Genomic DNA, 22,721 nt, shown 5'->3' on the forward strand with positions numbered 1-22,721 from the left:
TGTTGGAAGGGAGGTGGTTAATTCCCTGGGACTTTTGTTCACTCCAGAAATGATGCCGTGGACAAAGAAATGTAGATGGCTACCACTGGAAGTCCAGAAGGCACTGAAGCCCTCAGTCATGCCAGGGGATACCAGGTGGTGGTTAATGGGGAGGAGAACCATTCTGAACTCAAGTGAGTGCATAGAGCCCTGTCCAAGAGATCTGCAGCTCCCTCCAATAGCTGGTCAGGCTGGGAGCCAGCACGACGGCCCCTGAGGAGGCAGGGAGCTGGTCTACCCGAAATGGGAAAGGTAGGATTGGGCAAGGTGGTCCAGGCCAGTTCCCAGGAAGCCTGCACCCCACTCACCACCTCCCAATCCCAGGATTTCCTTTCCTAAGCAGGCACCAGTCAGTGGGGAGAGAGTACAGGAACTGAAAAGCACCTCCCCTGGGAAGCAGCCTACCCAGGAAGAATACAGATGTCCCAGGTGGGGCAGGGTCATATTACTGATCTGTCCCACCGGTCAGGATGAAAGGGACCAGAAACGGGGTGGTAAGGACTGGGGCCCATGGCTTCTGCCTCTGCTCACCCTGGGTCCTCCAACTGAAGATAGTAACTCCTTTTCCTGGCCTCGGCATTGGTCCCTTTTCATAAATGTCGGACAACCTCACCCAAACTGGCCTGAACAAATGGGGATGTATTAAATCCTATAAAAATCAAGAGAGAATTCCAGCTCAGATGTAGTCTCTTCCAAGGGGCTCAGGCCGTGCCCCCAAACCTGTTTCTACCTGCTTTTGCATGGTAGCTTCCATCCTCTGGCAGACTCTTCCCACAAGGGAGTCCATACGGCCTCAGCAGCAACTGGGGGCCGGGGCTGGGGTGTGGCGGGGAGAGACTCCCCGCCCACCTCTGAAGGTCTAGTCTGGCAGGAAGGTGGTCTGCTTCCCAGCAGCAAAGAATCTGATCAGCCTCTCACTGGGTCCTGCATCCCTCCTGACCCACAGGAAGAGGCCAAACAGTAATGTTGGTAACCTGTTACCGAAAGAAGTAGGAACAGACGCCAAACACCTAAAAACCACAGATAATCCATTCCAGTTGGATTTGGGCCTACAGACAGAGCCCTGGTGCTCCATCCACGCCTGCCCCCTTCCCCTCTGCCCCCTCCTCCCCAATTGACCAGAATGAATGCCTGAGTAGCTAGGAGCCAAGAATTCACCATTGCCTTGAGCCACAGCCCCTGGTGTTCGGATTCCTCAGGGCAGTCGTGACCTAGACAGTCCGACCCTCCCACCTCTGGGAAACGTGACTGGTTGTCACGGTCACTGGGGGAATGCTATGAGCTGTCAGCGATGAAGGCTGAGAATGCAAAGCACAGGACAGTCCCACATGACAAAGAGTTGTCCCACCCAAAACGCCAATAGTATTTTCATTGGCCATCAGTGCCACTGGGGCCCAACCTATCCTGCCCTTGCACGGGGCCCTGTAGTACTTGTCATGGGCTGTGGGCATCACTCTTGAAGAGTGGAAACCATGTGTGATAAATGGTCACGTACTGAGCATTGCCCATTACTCCTCATCCAGCCGTTCTATTGGCATGTCTACCTCCTTCCTCTGTGGTTAGGTCCTGGAGGCAGATCCCCCAGGTGTTTTTCCTCTCTTGAATCCTTCCTGACACATCGGAGTAGAATGAATAAGGCTGCCCTGACTGAGGCCATTTTTTGATAAGCTGAGATTTGGGTTAGACCACTGTATTCAGAGTGGTCTATAAATGTGATCATTGGATTGAGACATTTTCATTACCACCAACAAGCAACAGCCCAACAGGGGCTTTGGAGAAGGAAATGTTGTGCTAAAAAGAAGCGCAACCAAGTATTTCTGAACACAGTGTACTAACTAAGGCTATTATGGCTGGGAGTTTGGGGTCATCCTGGTCAAGGCTAGGCCTGTGGGTCTAGCATCTTCCCCAGGTTGGACTCAGACCTTGGCTCTGAATGTTTCTAGACCATAGACCGGCTGTTAATGAGAAAGTCATCTGTCCCACTGGAGCGGTCCTTCTAAGAGTGGAAGACCATGAAGAAGCTTGGTGGGTTACAGGTAGAATGAGTAACCAGGATCCAGGAAACTAAACTGGTAAATCCAATCATAAAACTGAGATGGAACACCTAAGGGCAGGCTCTTCTGTCGCCTCTGGGGTTCCAGGCTCAGTGCCATGTTTGGCAGGGCAGTAAATCAGGCCTGGAGCGGCTGCAAGTTCTATCTTCACTAGGAGACTCTGGAAGACCTTCTCTCCCCAGACACCTCCTTCTTAGCATGTGCAAGGACGGCATCTACCTTAATAATAGGCAGACGCTATATTCTTATCGTATTTCACACAGGCAGTCCCAGAGACTGGGAGCAGAAATTTGAACTGGCGAAGTGCCCTCAGGGAACGATTCATGATACATTCCTGGCCAAAGCCAGGAACCGAGCCATGAGCTGGTAAAAGGACTGGAGCTGAGAAGTCATGAGTCACCTCCTTGCTAAGAATGTAGGCTTGTCGGCTGCCAAGGAGGGAAGTATCCAAAGAAGAGGGCCGGTTGGTCTCAGCTGCAGGACTGAAGCAAGGGATCCAGGTTCAGACCCTTCTTGGAGGGTGAGAGCTAATGAGTTCTATTCAGTCTGGGGTGACCGATCCCAGTGAAGAAGTTCATAAAACAGATGAACGGGAAAGTCTGCTTGTATTCCATTAGGCTCAGGATGAAAGGTCTGTGTGGACCAACTCCTGAAGAGGCTAAACCCCTGGGATTGTGTTCTCCTTTATACTTTTCTCCTCCTCCCACCTTCCACTCTTTCTGCCTTTCTCTTGGCTGGCTACCTCCAGTGGTAAAGGTTGAACTGCTTGTACACATTCTGGGAAAGCTGATTATACCTGACACAGCTCTTTGGACAGCAAGCAGTCTGTGTGGAATGGCACTGGGGTTGAGTTTCACCAGCTGGTGCCTGATTCTGCAAGTGGGGTAGGAGATGCTTTTCATGAGCTAATGAAGCATCTTCAAGGAGGTCCTGTGAGCAGAAGAATCCCACAGATAGAGAGTTGCTCAAAAAGCCCAGCAGGTCCCTGGGTGAGGCCCTGGAGTCAGACAGAGCTGACTAGAAGAAGTGGGACAGGGGATCCTTTTGGGTCTACTTGGCACTTTTGCTGATTTGTGCTTCATGCATATTTGGGGATGTTGCTTTCTCTGTAGGAACAAGCAAAAGAAAAGTCTTTTCATTCTGGTGGGATTAAGAATTGATTTGTCCATCTCCGTTCATCTTACTCACTTAGCAAAACCAGGTACCCTGTTCAATCCAGTTCTCTGTCTCTGTATATGTCCAGTGGAACTTGGGTAAACACAACTGTGCTGCTGGAATCACTCTAAATTCATGACCTTGAACTCTAAGTAGAGCTGGCAGGATTGAATCACCTCACATTTCCCTGATACTCTTCTCTGTCGTCTAACCACAGCACCAAGTCTCCCCACCTACCAGCCCCTCTCTAGTCAATATCTGTGTCCCCTTCACCCAAGACAACCACTCGTTTGATTTCTGTCAGCATAGACACATAGATGCGGAGTTTTGCCTTCTCTGGAAACTCATGTAAGTAGAATCAGCCAGCATGCACTCTTGCAGCTGGCTTCTTTTGCACAACCATTTTTTTAAAAAGATTTTATTTATTTATCAGAGAGAGAGAGAGGGAGAGCGAGCACAGGCAGACAGAATGGCAGGCAGAGGCAGAAGCAGGCTCCCTGCCGAGCAAGGAGCTTGATGTGGGACTCGATCCCACGACGCCGGGATCATGACCTGAGCCAAAGGCAGCTGCTTAACCAACTGAGCCACCCAGGCGTCCCTGCACAACCATTTTTTAAAAAGATTTTATTTATTTATTTGACAGAGAGGGCACAAGTTTGGGGAAGGGCAAAGGGAGAGGAAGAGGGAAAGCAGACTCCCGGCTGAGCAGACAGCCCCATGTGGGTCTCCATCCCAGGACCACTAGGATCATGACCTGAGCCAAAGGCAGATGTTTAACCCACTGAGCCACCCAGGAGTCCCTCAACAATGTTTTAAACCTGATTCATTTTCTCATCTATATCAATAATTGATTCCTTTTTTTTTTCTGAGTATTTCCATGTGTGACCTACCACAATGAGTTCATCTACTTGCCTATAATGGACATTCAGGTTGTTTACCATTTGGAATTTTAAAATAAAGTTGCCATGAATATGTTTGTATGATTCTTTGGGTAGACTAAAGTTTTCATTTCTCTTTGGTAAGTACTTAGGAAGGGCATTTCTGGGTGTGAAGGTAAGCAAGTGTTTTAACCTGACAAGGAACTGCCATACTTCCAAAGTGGTTCCCCCATCTGACCTTCCTGTACTAGACTGTAAAAATTCTGGGTGCGCCATGTAATCTGAACATTTAGAGAGGTAAATCAAATCATGTCGCTCCTCTGTAAAATACTCTCTAATGACTTAACGACAGAATGTTTAATTATAATAGGGAACAATTACAAATTTTTAGGTGTGAAAATGACTTGGTGTTCAGCTTAAAAGAAGTCCTCATCAGAGATATACACAGAAATACTTACCCAGGATGAAACACTATGATGTCAAGGAGATGGACAACAGGGAGCAGAGGACACAAGGTGGCCACAAGGGGGTCATTGTGGAACCTGTGTGATTGGGGCATGCTGAAGATATCACACTCTTTTCTCTACTTTTGTTTTGGAGGAAGACCAGAGCCAGATGGAAATTAAAGCAAGCAAGGCATATTTTATTCAGGAAATATTGCGAGGGTTGGTGGGGAGAGACCTCAGTATAGAACTGAGCTCCATTCTGAATATAAGGACAAGTGGAGATTTATAGCCAAGGAGCCAGGTGGGGTCAGTGGACAGGAAATTACTAAGGAGAAACATGGGGGAAAAGGGAACATTCTGGCTGAACCAACTGGATAAGATTCTTGCTGAAGATCTTGGTGAAAGATGTTAAGAGGGATGGGTGAGGAATTTGATCAGATATCAAGAGTGGTCAGATACCAAAGGTAGAAAATTCTGTAAACTGACCCAGCAGGATTCCCACTAAAACCAGACTGAGCAGGGCCAAGGTCTGGGCCAGAGGAGCCTGGCTCTAATTAGGTCAAGAAGGGAGCCTTTGCCAGTGTATTCCCGACATTTTATTTTTTTGTAAAATTTTATTTATTTAGTTGAGAGAGAGAGTAGCGAGAGAGAGAAAGAGAGAACTTGAGCAGGGGTGAGGGGCAGAGGGAGAGGGACAAACAGACTCCCCACTGAGCAAGGAGCCCCATGCAGGGCTCCATCCCAGGACCCCAAGATCATGACCTGAGCAGAAGGCAGACGCTTAATAGGCACCCAGGTGTCTCTATTCTTGACATTTTTAATTTTTAAATTTATTCTTTAAATTTTAAGTGTTTTAAAAATCCCCCAGTGGTCTGGGGACTTACAAGGCCTTTCTCTCTTCAATTGTATTTTCTGCTCTACCCCACCTACCACGCTCCAGCTGTGGGGACCTCCCTGCCGAGTCTTGCCAGTGCCAGGCATCTTCCCACACTAGGCCTTTGTGCTGGCTGGTCCCTGTGTCTGGCACACACTTACCTGTAGCCCATGGCTGTGTAACCCAGCATGGCTGTGAGACCCTTAGTCTCGAGCTGAAGGAACTTAAAGAACAGCAGATGCAGGAAGGACTCCATGATCTTTCCCTGAAGCAGGTCATAAAGACCCTCCGGTGAGAGCTGGTCTCTTTATACCTACAGGAAATGAGCATCCTTATCTCCAAGACACAGATGTCCAATCACATTTTTCTAAAACTTTTCATTCTTTCTCAAACCTAGTATTGAATTCTCAGTTTTGGACACCTGGGCGGCTCAGTCGTTAAGCATCTGCCTTCGGCTCAGGTCATGATCCCAGGGGCCTGGGATAAAGTCCCACATTGGGCTCCCTGCTCAGTGGGAAGCCTGCGTCTCCTTCTCCCACTCTCCCTGCTTGTGTTCCCTCTTTCAGTGTGTCTCTCCCTGTCAAATAAACAAAATCTTTAAAAAAAAAAAAAAAGGCTCAGTTTTAACTCCTTCTTCAAGTCTACATTTCCTGATTAAGGTTCCCATGTCAAATAAAACTGAGATTAAATAAGTTTCATGCTTTTCTGTTATTAATGGGCTTTATGTTACAGCAGCCCCAGTGGATAGAAGGAAAGATATTTTTTCTCCTCTACATTTTTGTCTTTGAGTCTGCTTAAATGTCATTTTCCCAATGAGGTCCACCCTAACCACCTGCTTAGAATTACAAAGCCCCGCTTACTTCTATTCCCACAGTCCTCAGTACTCTGCTAAATGCTGTAAAATTTACTTATTGCTCATGGTGATTATTTATTGCCATCTCCTTCCTCCAACCTGTAAGATTTACCCACCAGGGATCTCTTTATTTTGTTGTTCACAAATACATTGCCAGCTCCTATAAAAATGGCATATAGGAAGAGTCAATAATATTTTGTTTGAATTGAAAGACAGGGAGAGGCAGAAGCAGAGAGGGAGAGAGGGAAGGGGTGGGGAGGGAGGAAGAAAGAGTGGGGAATAGTGTAACATTTTTCTAGGGGAAAGGGGGCCTCATCTGGAGGTACTTTTCTTCTACTAGTTTGTTGTCTATTACCTTGCTTGGTTAATATCAGAAATAAAAGCAAGAGCAATTTCTTGGTCTAGTGTATAGGCTGGTCTTAGGGTTAGCTCACCTGAAATGATGTCTCATGCATGTCAGTCACTTCAAAGTGCTTCAGAGTTACACACCTGGACCCACTCAGCAATTTGATTCCAAGTACTCAAAGGTACTGCGGTAAGAATTGAGACAACCCCACAGTGTCTGGGGGTCCCTCTGGTACTCTACGGTCTGTGTCCTTCCAAGAGGACATACCCAACAGGCTGACCGCAGACCACAGGGAAAGGACTCCTGCGGGGAGGAGTGTTGGCAAACACCCCTTCTTTGTCACTGGGACCTCTAGGGTGAGCTTCCAGGAATGAACCAAGGACCCAGGATGGGCTCCTATACTGGGGGCAGGAAGCCTTCTGCTAACCGTTGGCAGGTGGGGCTCTAAAATTACCTTCCTCCCCTAGGCTTTCTTTCCCAGCTTCTTCAGACACTGAAGACAAACCACTTTCTCTCTCAGCATTGTCAGAGAAGGAAGATGAACAAGGGGTGGGGCCCAAGGGAGCATTAGCAAACCACACAGTGAGGGCTTCCGATGGCCACAGCAGCCACTGGTCCCAGATGAAGGGAGAAGGGTGGAAAAGGAGCCCATCCAAGTGTGGGGCTGAATTCTATATAAGCAACAGAGCAGCCGGGCTCTGCCCCAACACCCCCTCCCCCTCCCCTCCAGGCTGTATCCCTGCAGCAAGAGGAAGCTGGAGAGCAAGAAAGAATGGCCCTTGGAATTAGGAATCAGGTCGCGAGTTTACCTCATGCAAACCAGCTCCCTGGAAACCTGCAGGGAAGAGATGACTCAACACACACATCCCAGAATCCTCACTGGCTCCTGGCAAATGCGCCTTCTCCCACCCCCTCAGCCACAGCTGCTGGGGAGAATGCAATGTGCCTCTTCTTCCTCCTGCACTGTTCACATGGAGCCGCAAACACAGAAAGACCTTATTCCCAGGCTCCATCGCTTGGTCCTCTATTGAAAGCTTTCTGCAAATGCAAATTCCTCCGAAGTGGATTCTTTTCAAACACTTTCAAGCTGCTTATTCCCACTGAGAGCAGTTAGACCCAGACTTCCCTGGGCTGGAGGCCCCTTAAAAATATTTATGGTTAAAGGAGGAACGTCGGAATCGGCCAGAAAGCAAACAGTCTAGACAACCAAAGGCGGTTTCTCTGGGCCTCCCCTCATTGGGGGTGCACAGGTGGGAAGCCCCCTACTTTTGCAGTCGGTGCCCCTCCCCCAACTTGGCCTTGCCTCCTCCCTTCAGTACCACCTTGTGCCAGTGCCCACGTTAGTCCTGGGTGATGGGCCCAACAATGAGACAGAACTGTTGCCCACCAGAAGCTGATATCCACAGAGCTTGACAGGTCTCTAAAGGAGCAAATTTTCCTCTCTCCTGGGGTCCTGAGCCCGCCTGCTCCTTTCACTACATAGAACCCAGAAGTTCTAGTCTCAGCCACTCCCCAGAGGACCGAATCCCAGTGGTGGGATGACTGCCGTGTCAATAAGATTGGGTATTTTAGGTCTTGTATTTGTAGACGAAGCCCCTTCTCCAGTACTTCAGGCTCAACCTTCTGCCAGTTTTCCTGGGGTGCCCCTCCTCCCACAAAGGGCTGTCCCTGGAGGAGGGGGTGCCCTCTCCTCTCTCAAACATCAGACAGGATTCAAGCAGAGGTAACTGAGGAACAGAGGATTCCCCCCACTTCCCCCACTACCTTTCCTACCCCGTACCAGCTGATCACTTCGTTAAAATGAACATTTTGTTCCCTGATAATATAAGGACTTCAGACTACATATGTGCGACCTATTCTTTTCATTTCTCATGGAAATCTTTCCAATAGCTCGTTTTCAGCAGCTGCATAATGTCCCATCATGTGAATGTTTCCTAATTGATCAAAGGAGACTCTGAAGAGTGCCTGGTTATGACACCCCAAACATGCCACTTTGGTCTTAAGGATTACTTTGAGTCAAAAGCACTTAAAGAATGCAGCTCCAGGAAAAGCATTCTGACCTCCCCTTTTCTCTCTGGAAGATTAAAAACCCATATGTGAAAGATGCCCTCCCTCTCCACCAGAGGGAACGTAACATTCTTATCATCAAGGACAAGTAGTTGAGACCTAGAGAATTCTATACCCACAGCCTTTGTCTAGATACTTCTTATCTTCCTTTAGCCTCCCCACGCAGTTTAGCAATTTTCCCACAGTTGTCTCTCTTTGTTCAACCTGATGGAAAAATAAGTCCTTTCCACCATTTCTCTGGGTATCCACTTCCTTTTAAGAGTTCCCATGTCACATAAAACTTATATAAATGTGTATGCCTTTCACCCACCAACCTGCCCTCTGTGTCTAATTCTCAGTTTCAGACAACAACAAAAACAACAAAAAACAAACAAACAAAAAAATAACCTTAAGAAGCTAGAAGGGAAGTGTTGCCTCGCCTACAGTGGCAGCAGGCTATGGCCTCTATCCTAATAGAGTTGCCACCGGCCTCTCCCTTTCCCAGCATTCCAAGCGAGAGCCCTACGATTCACTCTAATTGGATCGCCTTGCCTCACATGACCCACGGTGATGGACCGAGCTGATTGGCTTAGGTCACCCAGGGCCCAGTCACCGCGTGGACTGAGGTTAGCTTCCCCTGAGTAGGGGGCACTAGGGAAGGCAGAATATCTAAATGAAAATTAGGTTATTTTAATTAAGGAAGACTGGAATGCTGGGAAGGTGATCAATACATGTTGATTCTCAATTGGTTTTTCCTTTTTTTAGCAGTTCACTTGCTGATGGGTGTATGAGTTTCTCCAGCCTTTCACATCACAACGAACATCCCTAAAGATACCAACTTTTTGCGTAAGATTTCTTCTCAATGACCTGCTCATCTGTTACCAGACTTCTCCCCCCGTACCTTCTTCAGACTTGCCTGATCCCTTGCTTGGTGAGTTTGTGGCCCCAAGATCAAACTTCTTTATATGACCTCCATAGCAGGAGCAATGAACACAGAAATGAGTCAGGGTGGCCTTCTAGGGTTGGGGAATGTGATGTCCAATTCTCACTCCACGGCATCCAGTTACAGGGGGAAAGTGTTCCCCTCGGACCAGAAATCCAAGAAAGATACCCTCATGGGCCCACCCACCATGTCTTTTTAGACTAATTAATCATTCTTCCTTTAAGCCAGGCACATCTTACAGGCTGACCTGGCATCAGATAAAATATCTGTAGCCCCTTCTATCCCACCCATGGGAAAATAGAGGAAGTCGATAGAAATCTGACGGTAGTGAATGCCGTACTGTGCTACTCGATCAAGACACCCATTCCCTTAGATGCCAGAAGTGTTGGCCCCTGAGTGCTCACAGCTGTGCCCGTCTCTGGGAATTGCCCTCAGCTAATAAAGAAAGAAAGAGAGAGAGAGAGAGAGGAGGGGAGGGGAGGGGAGGGGAGAAACATATTGCTTCACCCAAGATCATGCCCTCCCCCAAGACCACCAAGAGGCAAGATGAACCTAAGGACGGGTCTGCAGAGACAGAAAAATATTCCCCTCTTCCCTTCTAGGTTCTTTGGCTGGTCTAATAATTGGCATAAGACAGATTAATAGGTGAAAACAAATTTAATTACATATGTATGGGTGCCCCATAAAAATGGGAGACTCAAATGCAGTCAGGCAATTGAGGTTTTTGTGCCATGGTGAGCAAAAGCAAGGGAGGGAGCCTGGGGCTTCAAAGGGGAGAAAGAAAATTCGCAGGAAGATGAGAAGAGCAGATGTTTAGTAATCAAACGTCCCGCCATGCAGATGTCTTTCGCATAAAAAAGAGTTATCACTGATAAAAGCTCCCTCTCTGGGCTGGGACCCCTGTGCCAATTATTTGAAGCAGTTAGGGAGAGGTTTAAAAAAAAAAAAAAAGCTTTTCCTGAGTCTGTCGGGACTTGATTGCCTGCATTCAAAATAATCTGCAAGCTGTTTGGGGAGGGGGAGGGCTATTCTGCTTCTGCTTGCCTTCAGGTTCATGTGGGGGTAAAAAGGCCTGGATTCGGGTCTCTTTTTGAGACAACTCTGAAAGACTATCCCAGCCTCAGAACTCCCCACGCGTCCCAGTTGTCTACTGCCACACGACAAACCACCCCAAGACTTAGTGGCAGAAAACAATGATTGGTTATTGCCCGTGTTTCTCTGGGTTGATGGGGCTCAACGAGATGGTTCATGGTATAGCTGAGGTCACTCCTTCAGGTGCATCGAGTCAGCAGTGTGGTGGCAGCTGGAACACACACATTCATCTCTTATCCTGCAGGGTCCTCTCCACGTTAACTACCCTTCTATGGGCTTCCTTACACATGGCAGCTGAATTCCAGGGAATGTTCCAAGAGGACAAGCCCCACTGTGCAGGCCCTGAATAAGCCTCTACCTGCATCATTCTTGCTAATGTCACATTAGCCAAGCCTGAGTCAATATGGAACTATATGAGGATGGGAATGCCAGCAGGTTCGGTGGACTGGGGGCCCATCAGTGTCACAATTGACCCCAGTCTAGCTTCCAAATCCTAATAATTTGTATCCACTTGTGAAATAGAGTCACCCCTCAAAACAAAACAGAACTTCCAAAGTAATTTTCCATGCCAGCTCCACAGTAAGGCCTGAGGTCCGGGATCTCACCATGAACATTAGACCCAGGTGGGATGATACTTTCATAGTGTGGTTCGTCAAGTGTAGCTCTTCATGTTTGGTTTCTTAGGTGCAGAGGCCTGTGAACTACGAAGACCAGTTGTCTCCCCAACACACACCTGACAACTACTGGGAAGGCTGAGACAGGAAAATATAATAGATACTCTCTCATCCAAAAGTTGCGGGAAAGGGAGGCACATAATAATGACAAGCCCATAACAATAACAAAAAATTTTTCCACATACACATTTAGTTGCCTCTCTCAAATTTTGGTGTTTTATTGTTGCTCTAACTCAAGTAAAATTATTTCCTAATTTCACATGTGATGTTTTAAGATGTTATGTAAAATCCCATATATTTGAGAACTCTCTGGATGTCGTTTTGTTATTGATTATTAATTTTGATACCTCTGCGATTGATGACTAATACCTCAGATAATGTACTCAGCATGTTTTCAATCCTTTGAAATTTATTGAGACTTGTTTTATGGCCCAGACTATGGTCTCTCTTGGTGAGTGTTCTGATTGCTTTTTTTACACAATCTGACAATCTCAACTTTGTATATAAAAGTATTTATTTCATTGATGTTAAATAACTATTAACATGGTTGGGTTTAAGTCTACCATCTTGGTTTAGATTTTCATTTGTCCCTGAGATTTGTTTTTTTCTCTCTTTATCCTTTTCTGCCACTCTTGGGAGGCACTATCATTTGCTATGCCACTTATCTCATCTATTAGCTTTTTAGCTAAGCTTCTTCGTATTACTTCTAGCTGTTTTTTTTTTCTAAAAACTGAAACATGCATCTTTAACTTATCCATGGTGTTGGGGCGCTTAGGAGGCTCAATTGTTAAGCGTCTTGTAAGGATGAAATCAGACACTTTCTTCAGTCATCTCCCGAGCAGCTCTGGTCAGCTAGATCTGAGCAAGTCAGACTTTGTGTACAAAAGGTACAGCCAACGTCATTGAGTTAGAAAATCCACAAAGATTACTGGTGATGTGGGGTCAATTTTCCACATTGGTGCATCTGAGGATGACTTGAGCACACCTCAAAAGCATCAGTGAGCAGATTTAGTGTAAGGTTGTGGACAGAAGTACTTTATATAATCACATCAAAATTTGCAATGGGGCACCTGGGTGGCTCAATTGGTTAAGCATCCGCCTTCAGCTCAGGTCATGATCTCGGGGTCCTGGGATGGAGACCCACCTGCAAAGGACTCCCAGCTCAGTGGGGAGTCTTCTTCTCCTCTCCCTCCACCCCTCTCCCATTCATGCACATGCAGGCACACACACACACACACACACGCACACACTGGCTCTCAAATAAATAAATAAATCTTGTTTTTAAAAAGTCACAGGAATCATTAGGAAGAAGAAAAGATTAGATTAGGAGAAATAATGTGAAGCCAGAGATAAGATTGATACACAAAATACTTACCATGAAAATCCTCTACACTTACTAGATATGGGCTGCAATTTGACTCTGAACTTACTAGCAGTCCATGCAAAGAAAGAAACAAGTCCAGCCATATTACTCACAGTGTTCAGTAGATATAAACAAATCAAGTGCTTAATTCCAAGACCAGAAAGGAATGTCTTCCATATGCTTTCATACAAAGGGCTTATGTAATATAGCAAGCAAGGCCCTAAAAACATCCTTATTGTAAATAAAACAATGAGTGCCATGGGTTGGTGTCAACAGTCGCCCTTCTTTAAGTCAATGGCATTACAAAGGCACCTGAGGGCAAAGAGCATGTGGTCATCTGAGATGTAGCATATAATCCCAAAGTAAATGCTAACAAGGCTAGAGCCCTCATACATGACTGAATGTGTGACTGCCGTTCAGACAAGTCTTACTAAATGTTGTTTAATTCAACCAAATGTTTGCTGAGTATCAAACAAGAATGGGTGTGAGGTCATGGCTCTGATCTGGCAAGGACCCTTAATGGTCTCTGTTTGACAGTTGAGTGCAGATGTCAATGTCTAAACAGGCAGCTGAGCTAAGGCAGGGTTAACAACCCCTTCTGAGAGTCAAGGTCTTCAGATGTCCCCCCACAGAGGCCAGACAGGACCAGGCAGGACCACTTTGGTTTCATCCTCGCACACAAATGACTGACACCTCAAATTCTTAGGCTAGTATTCCTGACCTTTTCAGGTCCAAGAACCATTTTTAGTCCACCCCGCCCCCGAACATGTATAGTAATTATAACTTTGGGACTGGCTGATTGAAGAATATATAAAATGACAGACTCCTTCTTAAAAACTATGCATGTAATAAATGTAGAAAAAAATGTGTAACTCTGTATGGTAACTGATGTTAACTAGAATTATCAAGATTATTTTGAAATATATGCAAATATTGAATCATTGTGTTACATACCTGAAAATAACATGGTACATGTCAACTGTTATCGCGCGTTCTCCGCCCACAGAGAAGCACGACACACTTATGTTAAGAGCTCTTTATTTCAGCGTACCTTCTTCTACACTCTCCGGAGGAAAAATTCCCCGCCTTCAGCGAGCGCCCTAGTAATAAAGGCTGTGCGAGCCAATCAGGGAGAGGTACATGTGAAAAGCACGTGGACAGTGTATTGAAGCCTATGGGGGCATGCAGGGATCACGCAGTGAGCACACTCTTTTCAAGCCAATGAGAGCGACTTCCTTAATGGACGACACTTGTTTGTCTCCTAAACCGCTCGTATTGGCATGTCGCCAGCCGCCATCTTGGCTTATACTTCCGTTCGGGGTCCTGGGCACCCCGACAAACTGTACCTCAATAAAGAAGAAAGAAGGAAAGAAAGAAAGAAAGACCTAACTACATAGATAAGCAATAAGTGAAGATAAGAATCACCAATAATGGGGCACCTGTGTGGCTCAATCTTTAACTGTCTGCCTTCAGCTCATGTCATAATCCCAGGGTCCTGGAACCAAGCCCCACGTTGGGCTCCTGCTTCTGTGGGAAGCCTGTGGCTCCCTCTCCCACTCCCATGCTTGTGTTCCCTCCCTAATTGTCTCTCTCCCTGCCAAATAAATAAAATCTTTTTTAAAAATCACCAATATTGGGGCACCTGGGTGGCTCAGTAGGTTAAGCCACTGCCTTCGGCTCAGGTCATGATCTCAGGGTCCTGGGATCGAGCCCCGCATCGGGCTCTCTGCTCGGCAGGGGGCCTGCTTCCCTCTCTCTCTCTCTCTGCCTGCCTCTCTGCCTACTTGTGATCTCTGTCTGTCAAATAAATAAATAAATAAATCTTAAAAAAAAAAATCACCAATATTTTGGCTTCCCAGCCTCTATTCCTCTGTATGGAAGCCAAAGGTGAATCAAATATTCTCTCATTCAGCTTCTTTATATCAGGTAACCCAAACTTAGCCAGGTAGGTGCTCCTGCCAAGGACTTTGAATTGTGAAGGAGTAATGCAAAGGCCCTGTGGTCAGTCAGATAATATTCACAGTGGCTGCAGCAGAGTTAAGAGCTTAACAGCATAATCCTGAGGGGCGAGCAGTAGTAATGCCAGGGTCAGCTTCCCAGGCAGACTGTTATTGGGAGGATACTGCCATCAAAATGGTCTCTCTTGTTTCAGAAGAAGGTCCCAGAGTGGCAGAGTGGCTTCTCTGATATATCGGTTCACAGCCCCTTAAATTGAATGGAGACTGGGTCCCCTTGAAAAAACACCATGTGATAGCATCAAAAATGTATTCTGCCTGTCTTACTCCTGCTTTTCCTACAGGGGATTTGACCACATATCAAGGAAACTGCCCTGGGGAAAGGAATGAATCAGAACTTTCAGGGGATTTGGGACAAAGCTCAAACCAACAGTAATTCTAGGGGGACCAGAACAGCACCAGACTGAGTGATAAATGGAGCTTTGGTTGGAGTCCTGCTCATAGAAGGACTGTTGGAATCTTGAACCCATTATTTCTCCAGTGCCTCGGTGTAGGGTTGGAATAGATATCCTAAACCTCAGGCAGAATCCACACATTGGCTCTATGACCCAAAAATAAGGACTATTATGATAGGAAGGACAAGGGAGAAGCCCCTGTAATCCCTCTCCCCAACAAACAGCAAATCTGAAGGAAATTCTAAGCCCAGAAGGGAAAATCGCTATTAGTATTGCTGCAAACGTGTTGAAGGGGTGTGTGTGTGTGTGTGTTGGGGCGATGATTCCTCTTATAGTCCTACATAACTCTCCTATCCAACCAGTGCAGAAGAAGCATGGGGAGGGAGTGGACACAGCAAGTCTCCTTCATTTTGTTTCTAAGCTTTGGACTGCCTGGGCCTTGATCACCTCACTTCCCCACCTCACTCACTATGGACATAATGCTGGTTCACTGCATTGATGATATTGTGCTTAGACTTAGTGAGGTGCCTTAGATGCTCTCATAGTACATGGGTTCACTGACTTTCCCCAAATATTACCAGCAATCCATAGAAAGAAATTGACTGTCTTGGCTTTGCCTTCAAATGACAAGATGGCTGCCACAGGTCCAAATATCAAATCCACACAACAGTGTCCCAAAAAGAAGGAAGACGGTGGGCTAAAAAGGACTATTCACCTTCCCTATTCAGGAAAGAAAATCGTTCCCAGAAGTATCTCCAGGGGACACTGAGTTACATACCCACCCTGAGACCAATTACCGACAAAGAGGAGCAGGAGTGTCATAAGTGGCTTAATCTACCAGTGATTCAACCCCTGGCCCTTTGTAACAAGATCAGGGCTCATGGAGGGGCAGTGAGTAGGGAAACGTAGATGTCTGTTATAGCCAGTACCCTCGTCCTGTCCCTGTCTAGGTGAAAACCAATCTAAACTAAATTGTCAGTGAAGCCACAGAAATCATCCTTGTAAGCCAATGATGGCATTACTTCTAGATCTGTGCTGCCCAATATGCTAGCCACTAACTACCTGTGGCTATTTAAACTTAAAATTAATTAAAATTAAATAAAAATTTAAAAACAGTGCCTCAGTCACACAAGCCACATTTCAAGTGCTCACCTGTGGCTCATGGCTACTGTCCCAGACAGCACAAACATAAAATACCTTCATCATCACAGAAAATTCTATTGGCAAGCACTGCTTCTGCTACCAAGGATAAGTGACAAGAGGCTTCTTCTAAACCTACATGGTGAGGGTTTCATTGCCCCCCACCCTGGCCAGGGTCATGCCACTCTCCAGTCATCGGCAATACCCCCTCACCTTTGCCCAGCAAAGCCTGAGAATGGGGAGCTGAGCAGTCTTGAAGTCAGTAATCACAGAAGCTCTCTGTCATCTGTCATCTGGCGATGACACCTGAGTTTGGGGGCACTCATCAGGATCCTGACCGAATCCTCCATTCATCTCTCTGGGCAGGAGAGGTGCTGGCCAAGAGCTGGTAGAAACAAACAATGTCATTGTAAGATCAGTATTTAATGGTTACCCTGTCCGATGCCAGGCCCCTGTGAAGAGCGATTAGAAATTCACCCCACTGCCCATGTCCCAAAAACACACACTCTTTCTAGATCTTATCAGCCAGGGACAAAGGGGAAGCTGAAAGTGTGCAGAATGAGACAGACAGGTACCTGGTCAGGGAGTCCCTGGTGAGCGCTGGCCCCGAGGCCCACCCCACGGATACCCCAGTAGGACAGCGGATGTCCTATTAGACTGTCCTAGAAAGGGGTGTGCATGCTGAGCCCTGGGTGAGGAAGGGGGAATCCCTCTAGTGACAGCCCCCTTCTGATCCACTCAAACCTCAGAAAGCCTGACAATTAAGGTGCCACCATGAATGAGGCTAGGGTAGGAAATAGCCCCATTCAGCTTTTAGAGTCCACAGCCACTTCCTGGCCATTCTGGGCCAGTGCCATCCTCCTGCAAGGCCAGATCTTAGAGACTAATGCTCAAACTCAAACTTGCCCTGACTAGGAGGTTTGTAAAGGAGGGCCAGGCTGAGTGGCTTTAAGGTCACCCTGTGTCACTGCAGGCCAAGTCAGCTGTCACTCCCCTCCCTGCCACGCCAGGGACCAGACGCCAGCAGATTCTTATGAAGTCACCTTGAGGTGACCTTGAAGTGCCCAGGCCAGGGCACCAGGTGCAGACAGCCTCCCCAGGGTTGCATGCTGGAGCAGCATTTGGCCAACGTTGCACTGGGCGGGAGCTGTAGGCCTGCCAGCAGTGCTCAGGTGGGCTGGTCACCTGTTCCCAGGTGCCAGGCAGAGCCAAGCCCATTCCCCACTTCTGCATGGATGCTCTTTCAGCTGTTACTTGTGGCAGTGGATAGGGTCGGAAGCTCAAGGGTAGGCTGAGGGTGTGTTTCTGCAGGTGGAGGATTGCCTCCCTGGCCCCCAATTCCTTCAGCCTGTGCAGCTGTGCCCTGGGAGGGGGGATAGGGGCCTGCCCACTCTCCTCCAGACACCACTGACCCATCCTGGGCCCAGCAAGTGTACAGCAGGGATGAGAGCAAGGGCCTTTCTGCCTGGCCAGCTTAACAGACTTCCACAGAGCTTCATTTACCTAACGTTCAGGTAAAACTAAGCTGCTTGATCCTCCTGTGAGCATCAGCTGTCGGAGACATCTGCATTCCCAGGAACCCAACAGGAACCATCAGGCTGGGCTGGGATGAAGGGGAGCAGAAGATGTCACCCCAAAATGTGCCACTTTGGCATGTGGATTATTTGAGCTGAAGGCAATCAAGACCCAAAGACCCAGGAAAAGCTTTTTCCCTCTCCTTTAACTGCCTGGAAGAATTTAGATAGGGAGCCTGACCCAGAAAGAGAGCTATTACCGGATAGCTTTTTCTGTTTTTGTTTTGTTTTTTGTTTTTTGGTTTTTGGTTTTTTGTCAGAAAGACTTACCAGCATGACAGGGCCAATACCCGATTACCCAACACCTGCTCTTCTCATCTTCCTGGGACTTGTCCTCCTCCCTCTGGAGCCCCAGATCCCTTGTCCCGTTTCTCAGCTCAAGACATCATGTGAGCCTCAATTGTTCTACAGCCTTTGAGTCTTATGTCTTCGTGGGACAGCAGTATAGATGTAATTAAATTTATTTGGCTCCTGTTAATCTCTCTTACGTTAATTTAATTCTTAGACCAGCCAAAGAATCTAGAAGGGAGAAAAGGAAAATATTCCACGCTTTGGGTGCCTGGGTGGCTCAGTCAGTTGAGCATCTGCCTTCCTTCAGCTCAGGTCATGATCCCAGAGTTCTGGGATCGATCCCCACTCCCCTCCCCCATAAGGCTTGCTGCTCAGCAGGAAGCCTGCTTCTCCCTCTAATACTCTCCCTGCTGTGTTCCCTCTCTCTATTTCTCTCTCTGTCAGATAAATAAATAAATAAATGGAAATGTTCCACCCTGACAACAAGGAAATTAAGTCTGAGTACAGCGCTACCCTTGGGGCCATCCAGCATCCAGGACACAACACAAGGGAGTGGGGCTGCTTCACTGTCCCACCCACAGGCCCCAGTCAGACCCAGTCTGGAAACCTCCTCCTACCCCAGCCTTGGTCCTCTCTGGGTCCTGGGTACCCCTCCAGCTTCCTTCCTGTTCATAGTCTTCCTCACATTTAAGATTTTTTTTTAAAGATTTTATTTATTTATTTGACAGACAGAGATCACAAGTAGGCAGAGAAGCAGGCAGAGAGAGAGAGAGAGAGAGAGAGAGAGGGAGGAAGGGAAGCAGGCTCCCTGCTGAGCAGAAAGCCTGATTGATGAGGGAGCAGGAGGCTGGCTGAGGACAGCAAAAGCTGGCACCTTGCACCCCCTCTCCACCTGCTCCCCTCCGTAATATGTGTAGCATTCCTCAGGCACCCCTGACTGCCATAAAATGATAAATAGTTAACTTGCAGAGATCACAGTCCTGCAGGACAGGAATCTCCCTTGCTCTACAGATGTCCTAGAGATCTACAAATAGGGAGGTTACCTTATCAATAGCACAAATTTCCAGAAGCAAATAACTCTCAGTTCCTGAAGCCCTAATGTCTCCCTCCCCACCATAAACTGGAGGAGGCTGAGGTAGAAGGGAATGTAAATGATAGCAGGATGATAACACCCCACCAAGAATCTGCCTTCCCTTCACACACCCCCAACCACAAGGTATATAACCTGCCATCCCTCAAAACCCAGGGCAGCAGCTCTTCCTGCCCACGGGTCCTGTCCCCGTGCTTTAATAAACCACCATTTTGCTCCAAAGATGTCTCAAGAATTCTTTCTTGGTCATCGGCTCCGGACCTCAGCCCACCGAACCTCACCTAGGTTCTAGAACTTCATCATGATGAGGGACTTGATCCCAGTACCCTGGGATCATGACCTGAGCCAAAGGCAGAGGCTTTAAGCCACTGAGCCACCCAGGCACTCCTACACATTTAAGATATTTCTCCCCCTATAGGGATTCCCCTGGAGCCCACACACTCTCCTCCAGTGCCTCCTTCCTCAAAGCTCCAAAAACAACTGTTTTGGGAGAGAAGAGCAAGGAAGGAAAGAAGTGAAGAAAGATTGATGGGAAAGGGAGAAAGGCGAAGGGACAAGGGAAGGGAGGAGAGAAGAGGGAAGGAGGGGAAGGAAGGAGTGAGGAGGGGGAAGAAGGGGGAGGGGAAAAGGAGGAGGGAGGAGGGAGGAGAGAGGAGAGAGGATTGAGGAAGGATAGCGTGAAAGACAGGGATAAAAGAGAGCAAAGGAGGTACCCAAAACCAGACCAAGATCACTCCTTCTTTTTCAGATCAATAGGTTTCTATCATTCTTCCCACCAGGTTCTCCTTGAGGGATCACAGAGAAGCAAATTGCTTCAGAAATCCAGTTTCACTTTACGTCTTCATCGAAAACCAGGGAAATCAGAAAAAGCCTATTTGTTTTATGATGTTTTCAAGGGTATGGACACAGAGGAGGAAAAAATCATCTTGGTTTCCTGCCCCCCACCCCTTTTAAGGTCTTTGCAGTTTCCTGTTAATTTAATACCTAAACCTTTGCCATGTAAATAACACAGGTAAAGATAAAACGTACCGGCCTGGACTCCGACCTTTGCTTAATACCCACCCCCTCTCTGATTCATCCTCCATCCCAGCACTGGGAGGTTTGGAATTGTTACTTGGAAATTTCAAGCCGGAGAATAAATAGCTCGAGGCAGACTGTGTTGGTTTTATTTATTTTATTATTATATTATTTTAATGAGAGAGAGAGAGAGCACAAGCAGGGGGAGCTGCTGGCCAAGGGAGAAGCAGGCTCCCTGCTGAGCAAGGAGCCAGGATGTGGGACTCAATCCAGGACCTTTGGAACACGACCTGAGAGGAAGGCAAACTGGCTTAGCCATCCAGGTGTCCCACGTGCTGGTTTTAGAAAAGTCTGTGCCAAAACTCAAACCAGTTCTCTGCCAGCTGCTGTGTCTTCCTTTCTCCCTCAAAGCTGTAACCTAGATGGGGTCAATTCCCTTTCCATTCACTTGGGAGGACTGGTCCCCCAACCCCCCAACCTCCCCTCCCCACCTCCCACCTCTGTAACCTCTGCATCTTTTATGCTCTGCTCTGCTCTGCTGGTCCTGCACTGCCCCATTTACTTAGACAAGAGTGATTTAAACAAGTGACTGAATTCCTCTTCTTCCTGTGGGACACACCTGTATTTATTTCTTTTCTTGTTGGGAGTGCTTCCTCTAACAGTGTTTTCGATGTTTTCCAAGAGGGGACCTATGTGAGACACCTTCTGAGTCCTTAAATACCTGCTAGTTTGGCCAGAAATCAAAATCTGGGCTCAAAGTTCTTTTTCTGTAATACTTTAAAAATATTATTCAACTATCATCTTAAATTCAGTGTTGCTGTTGAGAAATCGGAAGGCAATCTGATTTTTGCTCCTTCGTCTGTCCTCTGTGATCCAGGTACCTGGAATACAGACGTGATGGCTGGCATTTTCACTGCCAGTTTGGATTATGAAGATGAGATGGGAGAATAGTGAGCTGGATTGAAACCTGAGCCCTCAAAGAACTGGTAATACAAAGTCACTCTATCAGCCTTGAACGGCCCCCCTCCACACTTTTACAAAAGGGAAAATAAACTTTCATTGTGTTTGGAGTCTGCATTATCAGTGCCTATTATTTGGAATCTGTGTTATTAATATCTGAAATGAATCTTAATTCATGTATTGTGTAAATCTGCTTCGTCTTAAACTTTCCAGATTTCTGATTAGTTTTCCCAGTGATTGACGTTTTCCTGGTTATCACCTACCTTGGCTACCTTGAACGAGGCTAAAGCCTAAATTCTACCTTGTTTGCTCTTGGGGAGCTCAAAGAAGGTGGGGGTAAAGACAGGGCAATTGCCTGTGCTATTACAATGTAAATTGGGCTACACCCCCAGGATGCCTCTGACACCCCCCCCCCAAACTTAACGGGCACCTTTCTCAGGGAACTTCTTGGCACTCTCTCCTGACCACTACTCTTTGTGAGCTAGGTCATGTGGGTGGAATGCCCTGACACAGGCAGTGGGAAGAAGAGCCAGGACTGCTACTGGCTGCCAGGTCTGATCGTTGTTCTCTGCTTCTACCCCCAGCCTAATGTTACCATTCCCAGCTAGTTCAACTATTTTCTGCCTCAAAGCACCATGGCAATGACTACGATAAGTCTGGGGCTGGGGCTGGGGCTGGGGCTGGGGCTGGGGCTGGGCAATGATCTATCCAAGCCAATGTGGGCAAAGAGAAGTACACATTCCTTTCAAGACATCCACTCAACCTATCCCCTTCTATAGCACAGCCCTCACGTGGGAGGGGCTGCTGCTTCCTTCCCACACTCCAGGACCAAACCACCTGCTACCTCCCAGAAGGTAGGATGGGGAGGGCAGGTTCTCTGGGGTTTTTACATTCCTTTCTTAATCCTCACCAAAGTCTCTCTTGCATCTGTGGTATCTTCAGGATTGTACCCACAGGAAGGGTCCAGCATCTCAAGTACATGACCATTTTGTCAGCCATGCATTACTTTTCTCATAACACCCATCACCAGTTGAAGCTGTTAGTTATGTGCTTGTTTTTTTCTCTCTCTCTCCCAGCCCTCCCTAAAGCAGCCCCTCCTCCATGAAGGCAGGATTTTGGCCTATTCTCAGCTGTGTCCTCAGCACCGGCAGTACCTGGCAGAGATGTTCAATAAAGACAAGTGGGACCTGGTATTAAAACCCAACTCTGATTCTGGCTCAGGGCTTCTTGCTCCAAATCTGGGGCTTTTCCCACCTAATCCCCTGGATCTCTGCCCTGAGCAAAGACCATACACAGAGGGAGAAGGTTTATATTAACTAGACTCACAACAAAGATACAGGGTCCTTACTCCAGACATTGGCTAAAACAGCTGTTGGATAATTAGACTTAGAGGTGCTGTGTGTACATCTTCCAATCCCCACTGCTTGCACCCAGTAGGTGTTCAAGAAAAGGTGTGTTTTATTGAATGGACATATA

The sequence above is a fragment of the Neovison vison genome, chromosome 3 (assembly GCF_020171115.1).
Source record: "Neovison vison isolate M4711 chromosome 3, ASM_NN_V1, whole genome shotgun sequence".
Taxonomy (NCBI): Eukaryota; Metazoa; Chordata; class Mammalia; order Carnivora; family Mustelidae; genus Neogale; species Neogale vison.